This window comes from Phyllobates terribilis, unplaced genomic scaffold (assembly GCF_046119375.1).
Source record: "Phyllobates terribilis strain yellow unplaced genomic scaffold, ASM4611937v1 Scaffold_7__3_contigs__length_470593459, whole genome shotgun sequence".
Lineage (NCBI taxonomy): Eukaryota > Metazoa > Chordata > Amphibia > Anura > Dendrobatidae > Phyllobates > Phyllobates terribilis.
The window spans coordinates 325,460,403-325,487,044 of record NW_027362767.1 but is presented as its reverse complement, the minus strand read 5'-3'; the positions used below and the strand labels follow the sequence as shown (position 1 = coordinate 325,487,044).

The 26,642-nt window shown below is 38.6% G+C and overlaps 1 protein-coding gene across 1 annotated transcript in view; it reads right to left on the bottom strand.

Annotated features, from left to right (window-relative positions):
- Positions 1-26,642, bottom strand: part of IL1RAPL2 (interleukin 1 receptor accessory protein like 2) — a 1,202,487-nt gene that overhangs the window by 812,547 nt on the left and 363,298 nt on the right. The gene's annotated exons all lie outside the window — the stretch shown is intronic.

Genomic DNA, 26,642 nt, shown 5'->3' with positions numbered 1-26,642 from the left:
CTGGAGGCTGATTGTCAGGAGATCTGTGTCTCAATGTATCATTTTAATCAGCTTCATATGGCCTACATGCCCATATAGATGCCTTAGAAGGGTTTATCTTACTGACAGATTCCCTTTAAGCATGCAAAAAATGTAGAATTGTAATTTTCCTCCCTGGATGAGGCGAATATCCAGTGGGCAGATTGAAAAAGGAGAAATTTCTGGCCATGTTGGTCCTTCCCGGAGGTGACGGGGGGAGGGTTATATGTCCCATGCTATTGAAATGAAATGTTGAGAACTATGTACAGTACAGACCAAAAGTTTGGACACACCTTCTCATTTAAAGATTTTTCTGTATTTTCATGACAGTAGTAGTAAGAGCACCCACCTCTCGTCAACACGCCCACTTCCTGTTTTTACAGGTGCCCCGCCCCTTTTTGGGCACATGTCCCGCCTCCACTTCCGGTCTAAACCCCTCCCCTCTCCTCCTCATTCTCCGCCCCTGTGTGTGTCAATACCTGTTACGTCAGTTCCGTCCCCGCCCCCGGAAGCCAACCCTTACCGCCCCTATGTGTGTCCAATATCTGTTACGTCAGTTCCGTCCCCGCCCCGGAAGCAGCCCATGTTCAGCCTCTGTTACGTCCCCCATGACCGCCCACATGCCCTTCACCCAAGGTTGTAGGTTAATGTGTAAGCGCCGTATGTAAGAAAAACATGTCAAGACATGTTTTTGTGAGAAAAGGCAGCCCCAGGATCCCTAGGGTTAGCATTCTGTAGTGTTCATAATAATAATGACGTAATAAAAGTGTTTAAAAAAAATATACATTTATTGTAGATTCACTTAGAGGTATACACAAATCAAGAAATGTAAAATGGTGTAAATAGATTTCAAAATACAACATTATACAAGCAAATCTATAGGTTACAATACATTTCAATGCTAATATTTATAAAGTTAACCATGCGCTCGGCGATAGCGGCGCGATTCTCTGTTTCGACAGCAAACATCCTCTAGCGGCCGGCGTTGAGGTAGCGAGTACTTGTGATGGTGTTTTGAAGGGATTTGACGGCGCACTCAACATCATTTTTAATTCGTTCAGAGCGTCTCTGGTCGTATGGTGAACGATCACGGTCGAAGGTATGTTTAACTCGGCCATAGCCCTCATGAAAACATCCCATCCTTGTGGAGTGTTCTTTTTGGTTAGTCCGTGACTTTGCAGAGTGCTCCGTACAAGGTCCAACATATGGGTGCCGGGAATGACGGTCCCTTTGTAGACAAATTCACCTTTCTCAGTCCATGTAGCAATGTCTTTTTGTTTCAAGAAACTGATGAGTAGTATATCTGCATTTTTTCGGAAACGGGGGTTGAGGTGATCTACAAACTGAGGGGCAGAGGGGCGTATCTCTATTTCACCCTCTGGTGATGGTGCTTGTTCACCATCAGGAGGGATCACAAGGTTTAAACGTGTAAGTTCAGAACCTTCGAGCTTAGCATGCAACAAACTTCTCTGTAGTATTTCGGTGTATCTTTTAATCTTTACGTCGTCAGGCAAATCAGTGCGGCGTAGAATGTCGCCGATTTCGTCGTCTAACCTTTGGAGTGTCGTCTGACGCATGGTAGGCACCGTCAGACCGACGTTTTTTAGTCTGTTAATCTCATGCGCCGGAACCAAGTACATTTTCTCAGCACGTTCCATCATCTACCGGTTATTAAACTCGTTATTAGCGGTATAGCAATAGCTAGAAGCGGCCCTATGAAGCCTCCAGACTGATTCAATAGATACTGTTTTCTCCGAATGGACACTTTTTTGTCACTCAGATTTCTTATAGCTCTACGCCATTTTTGTAATATTTTTCTTTGGCGCTCTTTGAGAGGAAGCCGCCCTTTCAGAATATTGAGAGCTATTTCCGCGATGGCAGCGATTAAATCTCTGCCGGCGGTCTTCAGAATAAGCTTTCTCTCCGACGCATTTGTTTCCACCAGATTTACCAGCAGCGTACGTTCAAAAAGGTAAAACTCGTTCTAAAAAGTGAATTTTTTACACTGCTGTGATTATTCATACCCGTAACCTTCATTCTGTCAACATGTCTGAGAGAGTGAGGAGTAACTGGGCTCTCTTGAAAAAGCTGGTGAAAGCAAACGCGTCAGAGAGAAAGCTTATTCTGAAGACCGTGATCGTTCACCATACGACCAGAGACGCTCTGAACGAATTAAAAATGATGTTGAGTGCGCCGTCAAATCCCTTCAAAACACCATCACAAGTACTCGCTACCTCAACGCCAGCTGCTAGAGGACGTTTGCTGTCGAAACAGAGAATCGCGCCGCTGTGGCCGAGCGCATGGTTAACTTTGTAAATATTAGCATTGAAATGTATTGTAACCTATAGATTTGCTTGTATAATGTTGTATTTTGAAATCTATTTACACCTTTTTACATTTCTTGATTTGTGTATACCTCTAAGTGAATCTACAATAAATGTATATTTTTTTTAAACTCTTTTATTACGTCATTATTATGAACACTACAGAATGCTAACCCTAGGGATCCTGGGGCTGCCTTTTCTCACAAAAACATGTCTTGACATGTTTTTCTTACATACGGCGCTTACACATTAACCTACAACCTTGGGTGAAGGGCATGTGGGCGGTCATGGGGGACGTAACAGAGGCTGAACATGGGCTGCTTCCAGGGCGGGGACGTAACTGACGTAACAGGTATTGACACACATAGGGGCGGAGAGTGGGCGGAGAATGGGGAGGAGAGTGGAGGGGTTTAGACCGGAAGTGGAGGCGGGACAGGTGCCAAAAAGGGGCGGGGTACCTGTCAAAAACCGGAAGTGGGCGTGTTGACGAGAGGTGGGTGCTCTTACTACTCATGACTATGAAAATTGTACATTCACACTGAACCCCATTTATAAGGCAATAAATCCCACTTATTAAACCTGACAGGGCACACCTGTGAAGTGAAAACCATTTCCGGTGACTACCTCTTGAAGCTTATCAAGAGAATGCCAAGAGTGTGCAAAGCAGTCATCAAAGCAAAAGGTGGCTACTTTGAAGAACCTAGAATATAAGACATATTTTCAGTTGTTTCACACTTTTTTGTCAAGTATATAATTTCACATGTGTTAATTCATAGTTTTGATGCCTTCAGTGTGAATGTACAATTTTCATAGTCATGAAAATACAGAAAAATCTATAAATGAGAAGGTGTGTCCAAACTTTTGGTCTGTACTGTATATCAGATGACAGCACATTATATATAGGTATAAATACTGCAAATAAAACCATAAGACAACAGATATCTACATGTTCCATTTCTTTATTATAAATGGTTCATAATTTCTTGAAATTGCAGTAAAAGTGTTCAAAAGTTTTCTTTGTATTGTGGAATTCATTTTGTTATTTTTCATCATTTGGCTGCTTTTTCTATAAAGTAAACATAAATCAGTTTCTCATTGTTACTTCACAGTTTCTATTGGAACATGACAATAGAAGGAAAGAATGCAGGAAAAGAATGCATGTATTCAAAAATATGCAAAGCGTAATTTCTACCTCTTTGAAATCCACTTCTTAAATTTCAAAATATTTCTATCACCATTTACAAGCACTTTTTTTTTATTATTTCCATGTTTTCGAAGCTAAATGCACCATTTATAGAGAAAAGTACATTTTGTAGTCTCAAGATAAAGCAAATATTAAGAAATGTTAAATATATTTCAGTAGTGGTGAAATATATGCGGATGCCTTATACTGTATTTTGATTGTAAAAATTGAGCGGATCAGGGATTTTCCTAGGAAATTTGATTTGCAGTGAAGTTATTCCCTGCAAATTTAATGTCACTTAATATTCTCTGGGGTCTCTCCACATTCCAGAGTATAACAATAAATGTAAGATGTAAAAAAAAAAAAATCCTTATACTCATCTTACCGATCATCTCTCCAGATCCTCCTCTTATCACCATCCTCGTTGCATTTTCTGATTGCCAATGCGAGCACTGAAATCTCTGGGCCTCTCACGCTAAGGGACTTCTGGCTCTTATGAGGGCTGAGAGGGTTCTGTGTAAGAGCGCAAATGGTCACAAGGTCATGATGTGTGGTGTGACCTTGCACGTGAACAAGCAGAACGATCCAGAGTCTCATCAGAGTCGGAATTCCTGGTCTAGCATGAAGATGAACGGGGATGTCATAGCTCTTGGCGATGATCAAAAGATGAGATGAGGACCAGACGTGAGGGTGAGGAGTGGAGGGGCCAGACTGGTGAGCGGAAAGATGTACATAAGTATTTTTTTTATCACTTTTTAACCTTCTGATGAATCCACGTGGACGCATATTACAAAGAATCTGCATTTTGGCTTATGTGAATTTTTTTTAGAATTTGAGTAGGATTCAATTCTACTCAAATATATTCTCTAATTTCTAGTTAAAATCCATCATAGAAAAATTATTAAGAGTTACGGCAACCCTTCGAGTATTAATCATCATCACATGACGGGTTATTGTTTTGTGCTTTGCTCGATTTTATCATGTAGAAACATCTGTGAGCTCTGTAATGTCACTGCACATTTGTAAATGTTGTAGGCTCAGAGTTAGACAAGTGCACAGCCACTGACAATATCTGTGAGTTTTCTGCTGTCATACTTAAATGTTTGGAATGCGCTTCTATTTGTACGGCTGACAAATATGCTTTGTGGTGAAGGTAATATAAATGCAAACTAAGACAAGATGAGAAAAAAAAAAAGGAAATCAGACAATATTAACCCTCAACTCAGCCAATAAATGCGAGGCATGTAAAGTGTAAAGCTGAGCATTTTCCAGTAATCATGAGTTATTCAGAGATAGAGATGAGTTTGTAAGTCAATGTAGTAGAAAGGTTGAGAATTTGCCATTTGACAACTAATTATCAATGGCTGCTTTAGCATAGAGGCAGGCTATGTGGTAGGTTTTATCCCTTTTGCAATATGATACAAGGAAATATGCAGCTCTCTCTACTCGCGAGGAACTGCATGGCTAGCAAACCGGTGTAGAACTGTCCCAAAGATGAAAGCAATGGAGTGAAGAACAGCAAATACAAGGCTCTTCTGCAAAACCTGGCATAAATTTATCATTGTTATGGATACATGACCACTAATATGTGTTTAGTACTTTTCACAAAAGGAATTAGCTCAGCTATAGAAATAGTGCAATGAAAAATTTAGCCTTCAGCTCAATCTCGAGCCATAGCGACTTGATGGATGAATGATATGTAGGAAGATCGATCTTTTACAAACCTAGATAGGTCCACCAGGGGTCCTCTCTGCCATTATTTGGATTTTATCAAGCCATCGGGTTCCTTGTCTTCCTATTCGCCTTGTTCCTTCTATTCTTCAAACCATGATGTCCTTCTCCAGTGATTGCTCTCTTTGTATGACGTGTCCAAAGTAGGGATTCGGAGATTGGTGATCCTTGCTTCAAGTGACAAGTTTGTCCTTCAAGTCAAGTTTGTTCTTCTTGCCATCCATAATATTGAAAACATCCTTCTCCAGAACCACATTTTGAAGGCGTTGATTCTTCTCCTGCCTTGTTTCTTCATTGTTCAGCTTTTGCATCCATATGTTGCTACAGAAAAGACCAGGCTATGTACAAGTCGTGTCTTTGTCACCAGAGAAATATCCTTCAATTTGAAGACCTTGTTCAGTAACTTCATTGTTGATTTGCCCATCGCTGTTCTCTTATTGACTTCCAGTGTCATCACTGCATCTTGAGTGATCATTGATCTGAGCAAGTTGAAGCCCTTAACTTCCAGCTCATCGCCATCCATCTCAAATGAGTCCCGGTCATTTTTGGCAGTAGTCATTTTAGGATAATGAATATAGATGTTCAATGTACACTGATTAAGAGTAATTAAGTCATGGCTTGCATGGCTTAAAAGTATAAGCACTCAGCATGCCCAATACCTGTACATAGATACTCTGTACTGGAAACAGAGCAGCATGTTCAGAGCAGCAGGTATGATTATAGCGATTATATCACTAATTTTATTTTGGCTTAGCTTCAGTAGCATTTTCAAAAGCAGCATCACCCATGGTGAATGCAAAGTTGTATTTTATAATTTGCTTCCATTAACCATATCACTACTTTTACAGGTGATGTAATGACAGATCTCCTCACCGCCTTTTCTACTCTTTCATAACTCAGAATATAGGAAGCATAAATAGGCTTTAATATTACATTGGCACCTGCTCAGCAGCATTTACATCTTACACAGAGCTTGCTTGTAAATGAAGTAATCTGGGTAATAGTTATGCAGTAAAGTTTGTAACTCTTTTCGAACTTTTATTAAAGTTCGTCAAAAAGTGGAACTTCAATTTAACATCTAATAATAAAATGCAGTTGTGAGTATTTTGTGACCTTTCTAATCATCAAGAAAATCTCAACAATAACAATTTCTCATATAGTACATTTAGGAACCATGTTAGAAGATATTTAAGAGTCAACAATTCCTTTATAATATGACTTAGTAGATAGTATTTCTTCCTCAGTGGATGCAGCGAGAGGGGAGGAGAGATGAGATCACACCGCAATTTCTCCATCTCAGCTTGTCTGAGAGACTTTAGAAGGTGGAGAGAGAAATAGAATTTGAGAGTGCCATCCAATTGGCCTCAAGCACAAATCATAGTGCTGACCAATTATATTGAAAAGCCCACCCAGTAAGAGAAAAACAATAACCAGCAGACACTCAAAACGTACGGTTTGTCTCAAAAAAGATTTGGCAAATCTGGAACTCAAAAGGAATCTAAGAGTGTTGTAGTAGCAATGAAACTTGGAATTGGTTGAAGCAGTTGTCATCACAACCCTATATCAAGTAGGAATGCTGAGATTATGACTGAGAGATTATGTTATGAAAAACAACATTTGATAGGACAACAGGGTGTAGTGTGTAAAACACTTTGTCAGGTAGGGCAGATATTAATTTAACCTTGGGAAAGAATAGTATTTCTTCTCTGAAGATCTCATTCACATGTTCAATGTGGACAAACTATGTAATGTGCAACAAAGTCCATGAATAACCACGGTGAGACAGCTGATGTGAGCCAAGAACAGAGACTTCAAGCTTCTAAGGGTCAGAATCTGGGCAGTGGGGCTATATTGTAGTCACTGTGGAAGTGCCAGTGACCTAGAAAACAGAGAGCCTGTCACAGGTAGAGAGCCATGTTTGGGCATTGTAGGGTAAAGAACCCCCAGTCTAAAGTTAGAAAAGAAGACAGAACAGCGATAGGTAGATAGCGAGAGTAAGGCAGTCCTGCGACCTTCTGTGCGGTATGTGGATCTATGTCTTTTATTGTAAGAGGTTTGGAGAAGCTTAGAGAAAGTAGCAAGTCACTTGGGTTTTTGGAAGATAAGTTGAATGATGGAGAGTTTACAACCTTCTAGAATAAATAGAAGATTTTTAAGGGCTCTTACGCGGCATTGGTGACTGGCCAAAATTCCTGGACATTAAAAAATAGGGCAAATTAATGTCCCATGTTTGTAAAACAATTGTTGCTTCTATGACTTTTTGAACCTGGAGAAACCTGTACTTATAATTAATGCAATTATTATCAATTTATACTTCACAAAGAACAAAGCTAATATCTGTATATCAGTATTGAGGACTGTAAACATATATTTATGATCACTTATAATGAATGATTAATTATGGTTTTCCAATGAACCAATAAAAAATAAAGACTGTGATTTATTGATAAATTGTCCATAAAAAATAAAATAAATCAAGTTGGCAACCTTAGTTTTAAAATATCAGAAAAAGTTAAGCCATAAGAAAACATTACTCATGGGATAATTCCAATACTTTTCCAGGGCTGCCACTTATCGGGCTGCCTTATTGGATTTGTGTACTGTGCTGCAGTGATGACTTTCCTGCTAATTATTCTTCAAGGTGTGAAGTATCTAAACAAGACAGGCTGTAGATGGGATTAATCTCCAAGAGACCACCTTGACACTGTTGGATGAGTGAAAGTCGATTGCCACCTTGGGAACAATACCACTCGGTAGACTCGTTGGCATACCCTATGGACCCCAGTGAAGCACCATTCAGAATTGATCCTACTAAGAGTTTAATCTGCAACCATCATTAGTACTGTGCAACTAAATGTGTTCTACAACCATGGCACGTACTGTACCTTGTTGGGAAACAAAATATATCGTTTTTTAATAACAGAAATTGTACATCATTCTCAAGTGTGGCCAACATCCTTACATGCAGACCCAAAGCACATTATATGTTAAGATTATTTTGCAATGAAAAAAAGAAAAAAAAGAAGCTCACCGTGCCAATATTTATCAGGATACACCAAAAAGTTGATAAATGGGTGCCAATTCCTGTGGTGAAGCTCAGCTTCTGTAGAACCAATGAAGAACAAAAAAAGGATTTTCTGGCACTTCCATCAATAAAATTAATCTTTTTTATTATAAATGAATTTAAAATCAGGAGGATCCACCACGAGGATAAAACCTTACACGTTTCTGGCACACACTATGCCTTTAGTCATAGGAATATCGAATATGGAACATTGAGTGATCGGGAAAGTCTAAATCAGTAGAAAAAGGAGATTAACATTTCAAAATAGACTGCACTGCTATAGAAGGGAAGCAGTATGGAACAGTAATTTCGGAGTTTTTATTTTTAAGTGTTTTATGCTCGCACCAAGTGCTTTTTAACTAGTCCCCCCCCCCCCCCTTATTTTTCTCAGAAAGTCTGAATTGTCGTCATGTGACTCAGAAGAGGAATGTAATGGCACTGGATACTGGAGAAGACAGCAATAAGTCAATATATTAACACACTAACACTACAATACATACACACATGCACAGGTTTAGGGAAAACTAAGTTCATAGATTGCTTCTTTAACTTCCATTGCCTGGAAAGATGCCACTGTACAAAGTCTTAATAGGAGAGTGAAATTCTGAATCCAGCCCTTAAAAATGTCAATAAAACCCAGATTTAATATTTCGGAGGATTTCCAGTTTTATTTAACACAAGATACAAACCCCCTTCTCAATGCAAACAAATTAATGCAAAAGCCTGAATTCCTCTGAGCACACACTGTTAGACTTCCTATAGTTAGTTTCAATAATCCACACTACGTTACGCCTCATTTTTATTGCAAGCTCACAGACTTCTTGGATCCTATTACCTGCAGCAATGCAAATGAAATATAGCAAGTTTACATTATAAACATATAAACAGTTCAATTAATCATGTTCTAACTAATTTGTCTTGACAACCAGGATTTTCCCTGTTAGGACATCATTTTAATTAACACAGTGAGTGTTTCTGTATAATTTGCCTCCTGTTTCAGTATAAAACATGCACATTTATTTCCAGTTCTAAGACTTCCTCTGCCTTCATGAACACAGCAATTGCATGGTAGCTGTTGGCGGTGATGCATAGGCTCCTCTCTGAAGTATTCAGAATTTAAATGAGATTTGGGAATGTATGCAAGTGTGGGAAATGATATTTATTTGGAACCAGCGGTGAAAGCTTTAGAACATTTATAGTGTAGGTTAATGTAAAATAGAATAAACAAACGCGGCAGCAAAATGATAACATAAAAGGGTAAAAGGAGATCCTGAATCACAGAGCCTGAAACTAACTGCTATCACACTATACACCAAGGCACATGCTGATGTAGCGGAGCCGAGTATTTCATTCAGCGCTTCTTTCGTGTGATAACAGTTCAGATAAATCGGTAGGTTTGTCTTCCTGCGGCAGAGCACAGATAAAGTATGATAACATACACAACCATAGAGCAAAGGTATCACTGCTACATCTGTACTCCCGAAAAAAGATACTCAAAAACTCAAAAATAGCTAAAATAAATAATATACAAATTAACTTAAAGTGGTGGTCCAAAACCAGAGGTGATTTTCATACTTAAAGAGTAACCGTTTTAATTTTTATATCATAAATGAATAGTACAACTGAAAATAAGCAACTTTTGTAATATATCTTATAAGAGAGATCTGCTTCTTTATCTGCTAAAATTGATCAGTCATTATCAAACTTCTCAAGGTAAAATCTGTATTCAATGATGACAGACTTTCCCGTTACTGAGATAGGAGATGGCAGCTGCTATGGATACACTTCTATGTAGATGGAAGGAAGGCGGAGCTAGAGACAGAGCTCTTCCATCCTCCTCCTCCCCCTCCTATCTACATAGAATCTTATCAGAGGCAACTGCCATCTCCTATCTCAGTAATGGGAAATTCTTTGCTGAATACAGTTACCTCAGAACTGAGGATTTTGCTAATGACTGATCAATTTTCGCAGAGAGGCAGATTTCTCTTATAAGATATATCATAAAGTTGCTTATTTTCATGTGCATTATTGATTTAGGAAATAAAAATTAAAACAATGATTACTCTTTAAATTTCTGTTTAATAATCTAATCACTTTTCTAGCATACTTGAATTTTATATTATCTACTCCCGTCTGTTTTATTTATTTTTAACTTCCAATGACGTTTCATTTTAGAATCCACAATGCATGCTGGGATACTGAAATGGCATGTCATCAATGGATCGGGGTTGCGGTCACTGCCGCAGCAGCTGTCCCCACCCTAAATAGAAGCATGATCCGTGACGTGCGTTTTGGGGTCTGGACTAGTCACTCCTCCACTGAGCATGTGCAGGTTGTCAATTTTGATACATGTTCAGTATGCGCTCTCTGCGCTATATTCCTTTAAATGCATATTGATATTGTGCTCCCTCAGCAAAAATTAGTGTCACAACATTACATATAATTAAAGAACCAATTAAAGGACTACCATAAGTCCGTAAGAGTTCTGCACTCTAAGCCCCAGTCATACACCATCTGTGAATGCCACTTCATGTGCAGTTATCAAGCCCTGCCCTTTTGTGGCACAGTTTTGCGGGTTACATCCATGAAACTATGGATTGGTTGGCTTGACTTTTAATCAATTGGAACAGGTGGGTCATAATCAGGTTTCTTATACCACTATAACACAGTGGGTACGGAAAGTATTCAGACCCATTTAAATTTTTCACTCTTTGTTTCATTGCAGCCATTTGGTAAATTCTACAAAGTTCATTTTTTTCTCATTAAAGTACTCTGCACCCCATCTTGACTGAAAAAAAACAGAAATGTAGACATTTTTGCAAATTTATTAAAAAAGAAAAACTGAAATATCACATGGTTATAAGTATTCAGACCCTTTGCTCAGACACTCATATTTAAGTCACATGCTGTCCATTTCCTTGTGTTCCGTACCCACTGTATTTTTGGGAGAACTACCTTGATGGTTGATGGCAGCCACACTGATACTACATGATATCACCAATAATGAAAAAATGGAGGGAGCGATAGATCAAAGTGATTTATATCAGAAATTTATTATATCAAAAAGTTTTAAAAAGGTAATAGCATAGATTTTTTTACATATACATAGAAATAGGACATAACTTCGTACAAGAGTATATGAGAGACCAGTGAGCTGGACTACAAGATTACTTCTCCCCTAAGTCTAAGGTTTGTACTAATGGACATAGAATAGGTATAAGAGGCTACCTCATAGTTAATATAATAGGTCTAATTTTAATAGTAGGCTGTATGAGTATATTTAGTTAAATCTATAGGTGTCTCAAAAATATAATTAGAAAGGTACATTACCTGTAGATATTAGGTGTAGGGCCGCTGATCTCCCGATTCTTAAGATGGTTCTACTCCTTCATTGGAGTCCAGCTGTGTTTAATTAAACTGACAGGACTTGATTTGGAAAGGCACACACCTGTCTATATAAGACCTCACAGCTCACAGTGCATGTCAGACCAAATGAGAATCATGAGCTCAAAGGAAATGCCCAAGGAGCTCAGAGACAGAATTGTGGCAAGGCACAGATCTGGCCAAGGTTATAAAAGAATTTCTGCATTACTCAAGGTTCCTAAGAGCACAGTGGCCTCCAGAATCCTTAAATGGAAGAAGTTTGGGACCAGCAGAAGTCTTCCTAGACCTGGCCATCCAGCCAAACTGAGCAATCGTTGGAAAAGAGCCTTTGTGAGAGAGGTAAAGAAGAACCCCAAGATCACTGTGGCTGAGCTCCAGAGATGCAGTAGAGAGATGGCAAAAAGTTCCACAAAGTCAAGTATTCACCAGTCGGGCCTTTATGGCAGAGTGGCCCGACGGAAGCCTCTCCTCAGTGCAAGACATACGACAGCCCGCATAGAGTTTGCTCAAAAACACATGAAGGACTCCCAGACTATGAGAAATAAGATTCTCTGGTCTAATGAGACGAAGATTGAACTTTTTGGTGATAATTCTAAGCGGTATGTGTGGAGAAAACCAGGCACTGCTCATCACCTGCCAAATACAATCCCAACAGTGAAAGATGGTGGTGGTAGCATCATGCTATGGGCGTGTTTTTCAGCTGCATAGACAGGATTACTGGTTGCAATTGAAGGAAACATGAATGCGGCCAAGTACAGAGAAACCCTGGATGAAAACATCTTCCAGAGTGCTCTGGACCTCAGACTTGGCCAAAGGTTTACCTTCCAACAAGACAATGACCCTAAGCACACAGCTAAAATAAAAAAGGAGTGGCTTCAGAACAACTCTGTGGCCGTTCTTGACTGGCCCAGCCAGAGCCCTGACCTAAACCCAATTGAGCATCTCTGGAGAGACCTGAAAATGGCTGTCCACCAACGTTCACTATCCAACCTGGTGGAACTGGAGAGGATCTGCAAGGAAGAATAGCAGAGGATCCCCAAATCCAGGTGTGAAAAACTTATTGCATCATTCCCAGGAAGACTGGGAATGGCTGTACAGCTCAAAAGGGTGCTTCTACTCAATACTGAGCAAAGGGTCTGAGTACTTATGACCATGTGATATTTCAGTTTTTCTTTTTTAATAAATTTGCAAAAATTTCTACATTTCTGCTTTTTTCAGTCAAGATGGGGTGCAGAGTGTACTTTAATGAGAAAAAATGAACTTTTTAGAATTTACCAAATGGCTGCAATGAAAAAAAGAGTGAAAAATTTAAAGGTGTCTGAATACTTTCCGTACCCACTGTATTTTTGGGAGAACTACCTTGATGGTTGATGGCAGCCACACTGATACTACATGAGATCACCAATAATGAAAAAATGGAGGGAGCGATAGATCAAAGTGATTTATATCAGAAATTTATTATATCAAAAAGTTTTAAAAAGGCAATAGCATAGATTTTTTTTTACATATACATAGAAATAGGACATAACTTCGTACAAGAGCATATGAGAGACCAGTGAGCTGGACTACAAGATTACTTCTCCCCTAAGTCTAAGGTTTGTACTAATGGACATAGAATAGGTATAAGAGGCTAACGTATAGTTAATATAATAGGTCTAATTTTAATAGTAGTTGGTATGTGGGTACAGGAGGCGCTGTGGACTCGTCACTACTAGTGGCAGCAAATTTGTGGACAGGGAACCAGGGTTGTCCAAATAAGTGTTGATATAGCCGAGAAGAAATAAATTTGCGCTAGTGGTAGTGAACAGAAGGACGGCACGATAGATTTTGAGTGCAAGGGATAATTTTATTTAATTGAACATGTATTAAAAAATAGCTAGTTAAAATGATTCAGACTCAGTGAGGTCACTGGGTCGGATATGAGAATAGGTATTAAAAGTATTAAAAGTTTTAAAATCGATAAATAGATCGGTGTCCACTGATACAAGGTGATCACTGATTGATAAAAATAGGCCTTTTTCCCTCGTAGTCTGAGGATGTTCGGTTGTAGTAGATGTATAAGGAGGCAAAGACTTGTAGACCTGGTGGGATAGAATAGGAATGTATAAATATGTATACTAATGAGCGATGGGGGAAGGGGTAGGTATCTGTTTGTCTGTGGCTACCTGATACTGGTGCCTCGTATGGGGTATGGAAGTTCACTGGTGGCACGTGTTGGTGCTTGGGAGGGAGGACGAGGGGTACCTAGAGTGGGGTAGACAAAAAAATGTGTGGATCAGTAGGGGTGGAACTCGACAGAGATGTCTCTGTTGGACTCTGAGTTGGGTCGTGAGTTACCTGTTCTTGGTATGGTACTCAATAGACTGTGGTAGCAGTTGGCTGTTGTTCCACAGTAGTACTGCTACTGGTGTGACAGTCAGCAGGCTGTGTAGATAATACTGGATTCACCGGAGCAGTACTATAGGGAGTGAGAGGAGGCAAGTATTAAGAATAGGGTGCAGGGCTCAAGGGTTAAGATACTGGGTTCGAAGGGGGCAGTTTTGGATTAGTTACCTTCTAGAGGGTAGCGGGGGGTGTCCTGATTATTTTTGATGACTAGGAGATAGTGGTCCTGGTCCTTCTTGGAGAGAGGTAGAGGATATGTCACACACGGCTGTGGGTTGATGATCTGAGTTAGATCTGTAGGGGGAAGGAATAAGGATAGATCATAAATTAACTGATGTAGCTGTGGTACAAGCCTTGGAGACAAGAGGTTTAAGGTTACCTGTTTGTAGGTACAAGGGGCATCCAGGGATGTCTTAGAATGAGCTGGAGGTAGTAGTCCTGGTCCCTTGTTGAGTGGAGGTAGCACGAGGAGGTCAGAAGTAGGATGCAGCAAGAGGCTTGTACTAGCATCTAATGCCTCTGGTCTCTGTATAGAGATCTGTAGGGAGGGGGAGGGGGTGTATCTGTTAAGGTATCACTGGGTGGTGGCTGTAGCCTCCAGTTTTTACCCAGAGATCGTGATTTACCTGCTTCGTAGGGATTAGGGTGTCAATAGTAGATGCTGGTTCAGGTCTCCATAATGTAGATACAGCAGGGTGCCGTAGTAGGAGGCTATAGTTATGGAACAACAGCCAACTACTACCACAGTCTATTGAGTACCATACCAAGAACAGGTAACTCACGACCCAACTCAGAGTCCAACAGAGACATCTCTGTCGAGTTCCACCCCTACTGATCCACACATTTTTTTGTTTACCCCACTCTAGGTACTCCTCGTCCTCCCTCCCAAGTACCAACACGTGCCACCAGTGAACTTCCATACCCCATACGAGGCACCAGTATCAGGTAACCACAGACAAACCGATACCTACCCCTTCCCCCATCGCTCATTAGTATACCATATTTATACATTCCTATTCTATCCCACCAGGTCTACAAGCCTTTGCCTCCTTATACATCTACTACAACCGAACATCCTCAGACTACGAGGTAAAAAGGCCTATTTTTATCAATCAGTGATCACCTTGTATCAGTGGACACCGATCTATTTATCGATTTTAAAACTTTTAATACTTTTAATACCTATTCTCATATCCGACCCAGTGACCTCACTGAGTCTGAATCATTTTAACTAGCTATTTTTTAATACATGTTCAATTAAATAAAATTATCCCTTGCACTCAAAATCTCTCGTGCCGTCCTTCTGTTCACTACCACTAGCGCAAATTTATTTCTTCTCGGCTAATTTTAATAGTAGGCTGTATGAGTATATTTAGTTAAATCTATAGGTGTCTCAAAAATATAATTAGAAAGGTACATTACCTGTAGACATTAGGTGTAGGGCCGCTGATCTCCCGATGGCAAGTGTGAAGGAAGGACCGGGGAGCGGCGCCGCCTAGGTACTTCTGCTCTGGGCAGCTGGGAGATGACCGGCTAGTGGCGGTCATCTCCCGGCTGCATCGCCGCTGACCTCCGTGGGGCAGATGAGCTGCTAACGGCCGCCATCTTGTTCTGAAATCCCGCGTCGCTAATTGGCTGGACCAATCAGCGACGGGGGATTTCCTGGACGGACAGACAGACGGGATAAGCCGATTATATAGTAGATAAGTATACAGTTAAAACAGCAGAGCCTCGCAACTGCTACTTTCTGAGGTAACACATTTCCCTGTCTGCTTTATCACAGGAGTGCGAGTTTCTGCTGTGTCATCAGTCCTGTGAGCTCATCATAAATCAAGTCAATGACATGTAAATTTAGCGGCTACTGGAGCTCCTACAGCACTGAGTTAATGACTTCAGAGGGCTCTAGACTTGGCACACTCACTCCTGTGCTTTCTCACGCAGGAAAATGTGCTACCTCAGAATGCAGCAGCTGCAAGTCCTTTCTATTTCATCAGTATACTCACTTATCATAATTGACTTATGATTCCTTTCCCCAGCCATGAGCTTTGGTATGTGCCAACCATGAACTGGAGGAGCTCGGCAAGATCGGACACAGCAACTTACAGTACACATCAGGGACACATTTATAAGATTATCTCAGCACAGGAACATTTTTTCAACACATCCAATTATTGTAGAACTCTATTATTCCAGGATCTACTGATTAAAATGTACTTTGTTCATGGGACAATCTCTTTAATAGTTTCATCAATGATGAGAAATACAGGCAGATACATATCCTTCATGAAATACCATCAGGGAGGCATCTGATTGGCTCTAAATTTATTCTGCAGCAGGACAACAACCCCAAATATACGGCCAATGTCATTAAGAACTATCTCTAGCACAAAGAACAAGGAGTCCTGGAAATGATAATATGGTCCCCACAGAGCCATGATCTCATCATCATCAACTTTGTATATTATTACATGAAGAGACAGAAGGATTTGTGAAAGCCTACATCGACAGAAAAGCTGTAGTATAATCTCAAAGATGTTTGTAACATCTTCCCTGCAGAGTTCCTTCAAAAACTGTGTGCAAGTGTACCTAGAATTGATGTCTTGATGCGGTTTTGAAAATGAAGGGTGGTAATATAAAATATTGTTTGACGTAAATTTCCCTTGTTCATTCATTTAGCAATGTTTTATTGTTAAATATAAACTATCATCACATCTATTTTTAAAAGCATTCTTCATTTGCAGCATTTTTTAGCTAAAACTTTTGCACAGTATGATACATGTACAGAAAGAAAGAATAAGAAAAATCTAAAGTGAGAAAAAATTATAGGTTTCTATAGAGCTAAGTTGGTCAGGTTGCTGAATCCAGCCAGCTTCAGTGCCACTGTGTTCCTCCATGCTGCAGAGACAAAGCTGTCTTATGAAGCAACATTAATGATGGCACAATTCAGACTAGCAGCATGATGATTATGATGCTGGTCTAAACAGTCAATCATGCAATATTTCCCCCACCATCTTCCTCCACAGAATGTAGGAATTTGGGAGATGGGGAGAATTGTGCTCCTGCACTTGATGAGACAAATTCTTTAATCTATCCTTCACATCGTAGGTGTTAAGTGGTTCTACTTGGATACATTTCCATTAGAATTATCCCAAAGTGTGATCATCTTCTATCATCAATAATACGATCTAGCTTGTAGTTGTCACAATTTCTGTTGATGCAGCGGTCTAAAGCTAAACATTCAATTTGAAAGTATTTATTGGCCTTTTATTATATTTAACTGCAACCTTTCTATTTTGTGTAAATAATTAAATTCAGTATTAACTATAGAATTTCTTATCAATGTAATTCATTTTTGGTAACTATGTACGAAGCTAACTGAAAAATCCAAGGTAATAAATGGTCATTATACACTCATCAAAACTGAAATAGCAAAACAAATAAGACAACGTTCTGGAATTCTGAAAACAATATGACTGATACACATGTGAATGATATGAAAATGATGAATAAATGGAAAAAAAATTCAAAACATCTCAGTTCATTCAATGTTCCATATGAGCACCACGTGCAGAAATACACGCACTTACACACCTTGAAATACTATCAATGAGTTTACTAATGTCGGTCTCAGGAATTGTCTGCCACTGTAAATGCACTTGGGCATGGAAATAATCAAGATCCACATCTACAGGCTGCTCTCTTTGTAACTCCCAACCATTGACATTCCAGATGAGCATGATGGGAGAGAAGCCTGGAGATGTTGCAAGCCATGGTAGCACATTTAGGCCATGCTGGCTACTCACAATAGCACGAGCAACATGTGGCCATTTGTGGTTGTGCTGAAAAATGGCTCTTGGAATATTTTGTAGAATTGGCCATACCACTATTTCCATGCACAAATCAATGTGACTCTGAACTGTTTATGTAATTGGAATATAGACTTTAGAGGTCCAGCTACCATACATTATGCCACACCATAATGTCAGGTGTATGACTGGTATAATGTTCCCTCTTGAAGCACTCTTCATGACGTAGCCTACGTGGTCTCCTGACCAATTTCTGGCCATTATTGCATCGGAGACAAAAGCAGGACTCATTGCTGAAGAGGATGAACCACAATTATGGCCTTTATTGCTGTCTTGCTCTACACCATAATAGCCATTGAGAGCAGTGGAGTGAGATCAGAGGACCACCTGAAGCTGGACATCTGTCTCATAGCCCAATGTTATGCAGTTGCCTTCTGATTGTTTATGTTGACACTGTTTGATGCCTTACGCTTGTTATGTGATGTCCAATTTAACTTGCTGTACAGAATAGACCTATTAGGGATCAGTGGTAGGACCATTTTTCTGAAAAGCATTCTACAATGATTTTTCAACAAGACAACCTCAGGCCGCATGTTTCTCGTACTACTGTGAGCAGCCTGCATGGTCTAAACACGATACCATGGCCTGCAGCGTCTCCAGAATTGTCTCCCATCAAACACATCTGGGACGCTATTGGTCACCAAATGCAAAGGGAGCTGCCAGCGGTGAACTTGATGATTTAAGTGCCCAATTCATTCAGCTTGGCAAAACATCCCTAAAACAACCATTAATAGCCTCACTGATAGCAGCCAATCCGTGTAAGTGTGGGGATTTTTGCTCGTGGCACTAATACTCAATAATGAATAAATCGAGGTGTTTTGAAAATGGTTCAATTTTTTCATTATTTGTATACAATTAACATCAATTCCATGATTTCCATAACTCAACAACTTTTCCTTCATACCGTTATTTGCTCTGTATTACACATCTTTTATAAATTAATTAGTCTTAGAGCAAGGAATGTAATTTACAGAACAATGTGCGGTTAATGCTAGACTTTATGATGAAGGAGTCGGCAGTGCCATCTGTCATGGTATTTTAATAGGCTGTTTTGATGCTCACAGCTTGGTCCAGTTTTACCATGACACAAAATTGATTGAAGGTCAACCTGATAATGATATTGTACCGTGATGGATGATACTGACAAATACTTTATCCGTTCTTACAAATGTTCAGATGCTTTATACACTATAGAAAAACAGGAGAGAATTTCACTTTATGCAAAACGAAATATAAGCAGAGATCAATCTCGATGTAAACATGTGCCATCATAAAATTAATTTACAAACCAATATTTTGAAAAAAAATACAACTTTCAGTGAGGACCAATAAAAAGAATATAGATTTATATCCGACTAGACAGTTATTTGTACCCTAGACTTGCGCATAAATTTGAAATTCCAATTGATGGCAAAAATAGAATTACACATTTAAAGACTGCAATGCCATGAGTGGATAAAAATAGGAGAAAAGATTCATAAATTTGGGATCTATACTATTGACTATTCTATAGCATGCTAAACGCCTACCAAAATGTCCATAATGTGATTTTTAAGAAGGAAATACACAACATGGTTTCATCTGACATGGCCGTCATAAAGTCCACATATCTATCACCAAAAGGCAAAAGCAACACAGCAGATCAAAATAAAAAAATTAAGGGAATACTTAACTAGTAATTAAATGAATGACATATGGAAGAATGAATAGAAGTAGGAATAGTGCCATCCCAGTGGCTTCTATTTATTCTAGTGTTTGCTAAAAAGATGTCATCATTTTAAAAGACCTGCTCAACTATCACTTCATGTGCTGGATGCAGTGATCAGTCTCTGTCTTCATTCTATATGCTACACTTGCTAAGGTTAACCACATAGCTCCATCTGAATGCACCTATATTATAATATTCTCTTGTGAATATATGATGTATTGGATCCACTTTTCCTCTTAAATCCAGATCAAAAATACACATATGGGAAAAGAGTTAGAATGCATAGAAGGGAAAGTTTTGTGTTAAAAACAAAACATTCTAAAAAGGCATTCCATATAAAGTTGTATTAAATGTTACTATAGCAAACTAACGGAAATCGAAACATAAAACCTAACTCTTCCGAAAATACTGTGTTTTACCAATCTCCCAGTTGTATGCAAATCGTCAACTTTTTTTTTCTACTTTTCTGAATTCAGTTGAACCACATGGGTTTCCAATGTCTAGAATTCCACTTCAATAGGTGATTCTGGCTAAATCGGGGGAGCCTCACTCTCCTGATCCTTAGAAGTCACCCGTTAGATTTATTGTTTGTCACAACAGAAGTTAGGTCTGGTACTAAACTAGACTATTTATTATCTAGATAGGAAATGATGTCAGTTGATTGACAGATGCTGATAGAAGGACATTATTTGTTGCGAAAGTTAGCATTATAAGGAAAAAGGACTTGTATTATCAGTGTCAGAGTAGAGTTACTTGGATCCATCAGAAGACGTAATTTTAGGGTTCTAACTTATCTATCTATGTAGAACAAGGGCACATTATCACATTTTTTGTACTTATCTGCATTCAATTCAACCATATATGCTCCCAGCTTATCAACAGTTGATTGTGGCTTCATGGGTAGATGCTCCCTGTCTTGTTCTTTACGAGTCACCCATTATATTTCTTTTCTGTAATAACAGCTACTGTATGTCTTGTAGTAGAATAGACTCAGTTTCATTGGAAAATGATGTCACTTGATTGACAGATGCGGACAAGAGAACATTTGAAGCCAAAGTGGTCATCATATAAAAATTACTTGTATCAAGTTTTTTTTTTTTGAGTCCACCAGAGAAAGAATTCCAAGGTCCTACCTATTATCTATACAGAACATGAGAACAATAACACCTTTTTTCAACTTAATTGCTTTCAGTCCAACAATTTGTGCTCCCAATTTATCCAAGGACAAGAATTCCTCTTCTAAAGTGAATTCTAGCTTCATAGTTATGTGATTCTCCATGCCTTATTCTTTACAATTCACCTATTAGAATTATTGCCTGTCATGACAACAGTTAGGTCTTGTAGTAGGGTAGATGGCATTTCATTAGAGAGGGATGTCACTTAATTGACAGATATGCAAATTATCTCTTCAGAGTGGAAGAGGACTTAAACTCTAGTGCCACCCAGTGGAAGTAGCAATCCGAAAAGTAACTATCGACCCTGTAACGCGCCTTGTCACATGACTTTGGATAAAAACAAAACCAGAATCTCAATTTTTAGATACAGTGCTTTGGGGGTGTTGCCCCTCCTCAGAACAAAGCATAAGATCTGATTTGGCTGTATGTGAGGCCTCTGACTGGGGGCTAAGCGTTAACATCTCTCGAGTGACATGCCTTACATGCCAGTGTAAGGAGACTTTTAGACCGTGCAATGCTGCTCAGGAAATTAAATATGCAAATTGCCTCTTCAGAGAGGAAGAGGACTTGTACTGTAGTGCCACCAATTGGAAGTAGCAATCCCAAAAGTCATTATCAACACTTTAACGAGCCTTGTCACATGACTGACAGATGTTGACAACAGAACATCATTTGGAGCAAAAAAAGAGCATCAAACAAAGAATATTTTTATCATCAGTATTAAACTGGAGTTTTTTTGGGTCCGCCAAAATAAATAATTCTGAGGTTCTACCCACTATCTCTAAGGAACATGTGCGCATCAACATTTTTTCTTTGTAATCTTCCTCTTTATTATTGAGCATATAGGACTCAACATCAATACAGTCTAATAGGTTATTTGTGAATCATCTCACATGCAGTAGACTCTAGTGGTTGGCTCCAAATTAAGCTTCAATGCTTCCACTTTCCATTCTTCTGCTAGACCTTTGGGGACATGTTATATTAAAGCTCATTATTGTGTCAGAGCCTGGGCCCCCTGGTATTATGGTGGACCAGTCCAACCATGAAAATAGCAATTACGTTTTCAGCTTATATGTCAATGCTAGAAAGAGTAAGCTTTACTAAATGATGGTATTTTTCTTATATTAAAAAAAACAATAATAGAAAAATATAAGGTTTAGGTTATGTGAGTTTATCCTGACCATCTCCTTTGCTCGTGTATTTCACTTCTTTGCAAGCTATTTACTTTTGCAATTACAATAAAATTATAAATCAATGGAGATGTTGCTTAAAGGACTGAAACAAATAAATCACACCTGCAAAGCCATAAAGAAATTCACTAAAGAAGATGCATCAATGTCACTTGTGCTACAGGTCAAAGTGTTAACTACTTTAGTGATAATTTTTGACGCCTGCTTTACACAGTGACATGTGAAGTCAGCAGGAGGGCAAGATGCAAAGTGACAGCCTTCTGACACCCAATCCAGTCATTTTAAAACTAAATCAAGAAATATGACTTGGGGAAATTTATTACATTGTCTTAACCTACATAAAAATGATTAAAGACCACAAAGGTCTAAGGAAAAAAAATGAAGGGAAAAACTTGCCTGGTTATTAAGGAAGAAATAAGAGGGTAGAAAAGCAGTAAGAATGCATGATTAGTGTGAAATGTGAGATGTTTGTAAGTGAGGTCCAGGTTAAAAATCTCTAACTTCTAAACGAGGCAAACTTCAGATAGCGAAATATTTCTATCAATATATTCAAATATATTATAACATTCAAGGCCGCAATCAGAAAAACCATATAAATCGAACCGTGATCCTGCAAGGACTGGCTGGTGGCTCTCCCGACCTGTGCATGACAGGTGCATAGAAATACATGAAGCTGTCACACTTGGGTCGGGAGAGCCACCGACCAGAACGTGCACTGTGTTCCGATCACGGTACGATTTATAGGGCCATCTGATTGCACCCCTTACTGTAACAATGACAAAGCGTGAACGGGTTGTTGGCTGGGATGTATAAATTAGGGAAAACATTGATATTGAAAGGGTTTTCATCTGTCAACCTTTATTTTTTATAAATTCATAGTGGAATCCTTGAAATAAAATCAGCTGGTACTCACCCTCCCCAGGTCCAGGGCTGCGTCTTTGCCATTGCTCCAGTGATTGGCTGACATAATGTCATTACCGCAGCCGCTGCACAATCACAAGGCTCAGTAGACGATGGCATGAGCCATTATGCCTGTACACAATCACTGGAGCAGTGCCGGAGATGCAGCACTGGCTAAGGAAGGACTAATACCAGGTGATCTTATTCATTTTAACACAGCCACATTGAATTTGTAAAAAAAAATTGACAAGGGAAAAACTGCTTTAATGTTATGGATAAAAAAGCCCTCAGGTTGACACATGGACCTCTTATATCTCCATATTATGAAGCTACATGTTTCCATCTGGCACTGTATGTTGCTTTTATACAGCAGAGCCATACACAGGTACAGTATGAGTTCATAGTAGAAATAAGCAGATCAGGTAAAATTAGGATTCCCCTGCTTTTGTGGATTTTCCCAGGAAATTTGATTAGTGGACAATGTATTCTCTGTGCATATAATGTCCAGACCCCAGAGCATAATAAATGTAAGTATGTGGAAAGTCACATATGCAGAGAACCATCCCAGGCTTCATCAGAGGGGATTTCTGCGTGGGCATCAAGGATCAGAAGCTGTGGCGGGAAAATGAACAGGTGACTGAGGACTGGAGGGGCCGGAGAGGTGAGTGGTATGGTGAGTCTAAGTATTTTTTTTTACCTTTTAATGGTTCAGAAAAGTGGTGGCTAGACCACCTCTAGTCTATAGAATTCTAAGGGGTCTCCATTACCCTATTACAACTTTGAATACCTCTAAACTCTTGCCTCTTTAATGTTCACATCTAGTGCAGGATAGTATATTGTATAGACTTAATGTACCTGTTGATGTGGCATGGCAGGCAAAGCCATTTAACTTTTAGAGAGAAAGCAGCATTTTACTACTGTATGTGCATAATATTACATTATCATTGACTACAAAACACAAGATCCCTAAAGAGCAGCCAATGTCATACATTATTTGTCTCCAAAATACAACACAAATAATTCCGAAAACACCAGAGCCAATCACTGATTTCACCTATCACATGCCATTACAATTACAGTAAATGGCTTGAAGGACACAGGAAACAATAACATAACTTCTATTCAGATGAATAATAGAAAGGTTACTTTAGTTCATACTTCTCCGGCTGCACAAACACTTTTTTACTTTAATCAATTCAATGTTTCCATCAAAACCTATTTTCATCATTGTTGTTCTGGAAAAAATGCTATATTGTTTCCTAATCTCTAGCTGCCTGCAGTCCAAGAGTATAGTAATATTCACTACTTTCTGATAATGATCCCTTACATTATATAAAGCAAAAAAATGTCATGTACTAAAAAGTGAAATTCTAAAAACTCAAAAATATGCGTTTAAAGGGAATAGGTCATCAGACAATGACATATTGTTTCCATTCATGTTTTTATATTCTCTGTATTTGTTTTCTTAAATGTTTGATAATGATTTTCCAATTTTCCATACCCCTAAATATATATTTAAAAAATAAAAATAAAAACATTTTGGAATGTTCACACTGACCACTAAGTCTGGGTGCAAGATTCAGGGGGCACCCAACAAGCCACTTTGCCTTTGCCAGAGGATTTGAATCCAGAGCTTTGGGGCAGTGAACCAAACTTTTGCTCCAGGGGAAAAAAGCTTTGCGTTATCTCATGGGAAAGGTTTTGCAAAGGTACAGTACATGAGAATGTAAAAGTTTCATTATATTTTTGTTTTGCCCCATTTTGCTAGCATTAAATTGCATTGAAATACAGCAAAATAAAATTTAAAAGAAAGTAAATTGTTCAAACATGGAAGCTGATGACTTATGAAACTATGTAACTAAACATGAAAGTTTATCTTCTACAGGCACTATATTGCCCAAGTGTTTACATGCAGATTACAATATGTACCATATAAAGTCAGTTACCTGCACAGCAATTTGCTTCATTACTATATATTGCACAATTAAACCCTATAGCAGAGTTTGTAAAGAATTGGTGAAAGTGCTGTAGACTGTAATTAATAAGACTACTTGGAACAAGAAGGATAATCTGGTACTAATGGGATCATGGCCATGCTGGCAGGAATTCCACCTGATTTATTGAGCTGCTAAGTAGGAATGCAAAAGGATGCCACCTCTGACGGTACAAAAATAAGAAGATACCGATATATTAAGAACCTTATGTTCAGTTCAATTTAGATTGAGCTACATTCACACTTTCGTGTCTATTTTTACATCCATGTAAAAAGGACCAATTTTCTATAGTGTCTTTTCTATTGGTTCCAGTTTGCATCCTTCTGGAATTCATTTTTTCTTTTTTGTTTTAAAAAAACCCAGAAGGAGGTAAATTGTCTGAACCTTTTTATCCTTTACGTTTAACAATGGATCAATTATAAATGACTAAAATACAAATTGAAAACATAAGTAAAAATGGTGTATTTTGCATGTCAACTGTGTTTAAAAGATCCCTGTAGACTTTAAAGAAGCCCTCACATCATATATTTCTTTATTAAATATTTGTATATAGTGGAATATAAATGTTTGGGCACCCCTGGTCAAAATTACTGTTATTGTGAACAGTTAAGCAAGTTGAAGATGAAATGATCTCTAAAAGGCCTTAAGTTAATGAGGACACATTTCCTTTGCATTTTAGTCAAAAAATATATATATTGCTTGGTCTTCCAGACCTTATCTTGACCTCCACTATTCTTGTTAGCTGCCATTCCTTAATTACATTTTGAACTGAGGAAAGGGCAACTTTAAAACGCTTTGCTATCTTCTTATAGTCTTCTCCTGCTTTGTGGGCTTCCACCATTTTCATTTTCAGAGTGCTAGGCAGCTGCTTAGAAGAATCAATGGCTGCTGTGTTTGGCACAAGGTTAGAGGAGGCTGGGCTTTTATAAAGCTGGGAAATTTGCATCACCTGGCCTTTCCGAACGATGATGGTGAACAGGTCATAACCCTAACAGGCTAATTAAGGTCTAAAACCTTGGTCAAAGCTATCTGACCACAGATATCTCCAAGGGTGCCCAAACTTTTGCATCGACCCATTTTTCTTGTTGTAATTTTTAAAATGTAAAAAATGACAATATTTTTTTTTTTGCCTAATATAAAAAGGAAATGTGTCATCTTTAACTTTAGGCCTTCTAGAGATCATTTCATCTTGCTTAACTGTTCACAGTAATTTTGACCAGGGGTGCCCAAACCTTTACATGCCACTGTATATTCATGTAATGTAGTGTGAGTGTCTTAATACAGTGGGTACGGAAAGTATTCAGACCCGTTTAAATTTTTCACTATTTGTTTCATTGCAGCCATTTGGTAAATTCTAAAAAGTTCATTTTTTTTCTCATTAAAGTACTCTCTGCACCCCATCTTAACTGAAAAAAACAGAAATGTAGATTTTTTTTGCAAATTTATTAAAAAAGAAGAACTGAAATATCACATGGTCATAAGTGATATACACACAATTATTAAAAAACATATAGACGGGAGGGCTCCTTTAATGACTGAGCCTAATCTGCAAAAAATAGGCGAATAGGACAATCTAAGTCTCAAAGATTGGACACAATGATGGGTTGTTTTTATAATCGATGTATGTATGGATCAATAAAACACTATAAAGCAATGTAAAACAAAAAAGCCTTAAACAGCAAACACTCAAACTTTACAAAGCATTTAGTATTATTGTTTC